Raw genomic sequence first — 2,500 nt, forward strand, 5'->3', positions numbered from 1 at the left:
GGCAGCTGAAGGCCCGGCCGCCAATGGTGAGCGATGGGAACCGGGAGATACTCGAGAGCTGGAATCGGAGGAGCGCAGAGATAGGGAGGGTTGTCGGGGCTGGAGGAGGTTACAGAGATAGGGAGGGGTGTAGGGGCTGGAGGAGGTTACAGAGATAGGGAGGGGTGTAGGGGCTGGAGGAGGTTACAGAGATAGGGAGGGTGTAGGGGCTGGAGGAGGTTACAGAGATAGGAGGGTTGTAGGGGCTGGAGGAGGTTACAGCGATAGGGAGGGTTGTAGGGGCTGGAGGAGGTTTCAGAGATAGGGAGGGTTGTAGGGGCTGGAGGAGGTTACAGAGATAGGGAGGGTTGTAGGGGCTGGAGGAGGTTACAGAGATAGGGAGGGTTGTAGGGGCTGGAGGTGGTTACAGAGATAGGGAGGGGTGTAGGGGTTGGAGGAGGTTACAGAGATAGGAGGGTTGTAGGGGCTGGAGGTGGTTACAGAGATAGGGAGGGGTGTAGGGGCTGGAGGAGGTTACAGAGATAGGGAGGGGAGTAGGGGCTGGAGGAGGTTACAGAGATAGGGAGGGTTGTAGGGGCTGGAGGAGGTTACAGAGATAGGGAGGGTTGTAGGGGCTGGAGGAGGTTACAGAGATAGGGAGGGTTGTAGGGGGCTGGAGGAGGTTACAGAGATAGGGAGGGTTGTAGGGCTGGAGGAGGTTACGGAGATAGGGAGGGTTGTAGGGGCTGGAGGACGTTACAGAGATAGGGAGGGTTGTAGGGGCTGGAGGAGGTTACAGAGATAGGGAGGGGGTGTAGGGGCTGGAGGAGGTTACAGAGATAGGGAGGGGTGTAGGGGCTGGAGGAGGTTACAGAGATAGGGAGGGGGTGTAGGGGCTGGAGGAGGTTACAGAGATAGGGAGGGGTGTAGGGGCTGGAGAACGTTACAGAGATAGGGAGGGGTGTAGGGGCTGGAGGTGGTTACAGAGATAGGGAGGGGGGAGTGAGGTCCATGGAGGGATTTGAAAACGAGGGTGAGAATGTGGAAATGGAGGTGTTGCCGGACCGGTGGCCGGTGTGGGGTCAGCGAGCACAGGGGGTGAGGGCTCAACGGGACTCGGCGCGAGTTCGGACACGGGGTCGGGGGGGCAGCGGAGTTTCGGATGAGCTGAAGTTTACGGTGGGTTGGGTGTGGGAGAGCGGCCGGGAATATTCGAGACCTGAGGGAACGAAGGTGCGGACGAGGGTTTCAGCAGCTGATGAGCCGAGACGGGCTGGTTCCGGCAGCATTACGGAGGTGGAAACGGTTTTAGCGATGGGGCGGACGCAAGCTCATCTTGAGGTCAAGTGTGACGCAAAGTTTGCGAGCAGACTCGTTCAGCCTCAGGCAGCCGTCAGGGAGAGGGATGGACCTGGTGTCATCATTGCTGGGGATCAGATTGGGTGGCTTACAGTCTCATTGCCCCCACCACATGAGATATTCAGAGTCCCTCCCCGGCAGTGAGATCATCATTCACAAAGGCAGCGCGCATTGGGAAGTATTTTTCAGCGAGGGTCATCTGGAGCGCAATTGCTCCATCGAGCTCGGCGTAAAGAGGCACAGTTTGGGGGGAGGGGGGTGAGGGGAACTTTCTTTTCCCTGGCCCCTTCCCGCTGCCCCCAAAATGGTCATCAGCAGTAATGGGCCTCAGTACCCCTGGATTTGGGCTTGAGGGGAGCGGCTGGAGGGGTGTCCCCTTGCCACGAGGGATAGCAGAGAGGCTCCTCCACCAAAAGCCCCTCATCTTCCCAGGGAGGAGACAGGGAGCTGAGGGGAATGCGGGTAAGGGAGGGCAGGGTGTCGGGGAGAAGCCGGGGAAGGTCCTGAGGTCAATCCCTGATACCACAAGCAGCTGAACAGGAGAAAGAGGGGGAGGGTACAAAGAAAAGAAAACGCTAAATACACAGCCATCCTTGCAAGGACTTGCTCCACGCTCCCCTCAACCCAACCCCCACCCCCCACCCACCCCCCCACCCCCCACCCACTCCCCCGCCCGACCCCAGGTCTTCACGATGCCGTCAAACAGCCTCCGGGATCTTCCGCCGGGTCTCGATCGGAGATTGTTTCTGTTGCCCGGGCTTTCGGGTTTGGGAAAAAACGTCCTCATCCTCTGCAGACGCGTCGGCCTCCGAAACCTATCGGGGAAGAGTGATCTTAATGAAAAAGGAGGCGTCGGGCGTCCCCAGGACGATAGGCGCAGGAGGCGGAGCTTGAGGGAGCCATCCGATGAATCGGACTCCCACCCTCTCCCCGCTCCGCAGCCCCCCACCCCCCAATCCCACAGGTCCTGTGAATACATCGAGGCACCCCCGTGTTGAAGTACCTACCACGCAAGCTAATGTCTCAGCACGCAGTTTGAGGAATTTACATAGTCGGAACCTTCCTCGTCCTCGCTGTCCTTCTCGATTTCTGGGAAAGGGCAAAAGACAACGTCAGCACGAGCAGCTACCTGAGCCGTCGCTTCTGCTGCTGCTGGGTGAAA

The 2,500-nt window shown here is 59.1% G+C and overlaps 1 long non-coding RNA gene across 1 annotated transcript in view; it reads right to left on the minus strand.

The window, feature by feature from the left end:
* Positions 1-2,016: 2,016 nt before the first annotated feature.
* Positions 2,017-2,500, minus strand: part of LOC144676773 (uncharacterized) — a 10,406-nt gene continuing 9,922 nt past the window's right edge. The window contains exons 6-7 of the long non-coding RNA XR_013575425.1: positions 2,346-2,427; positions 2,017-2,153 (exon numbers count right to left, since the gene is read on the minus strand). This is a non-coding gene — a long non-coding RNA (uncharacterized LOC144676773). The remainder of the gene's footprint in view (positions 2,154-2,345; positions 2,428-2,500) is intronic.

Source organism: Cetorhinus maximus, unplaced genomic scaffold (assembly GCF_964194155.1).
Source record: "Cetorhinus maximus unplaced genomic scaffold, sCetMax3.hap1.1 HAP1_SCAFFOLD_1891, whole genome shotgun sequence".
Lineage (NCBI taxonomy): Eukaryota > Metazoa > Chordata > Chondrichthyes > Lamniformes > Cetorhinidae > Cetorhinus > Cetorhinus maximus.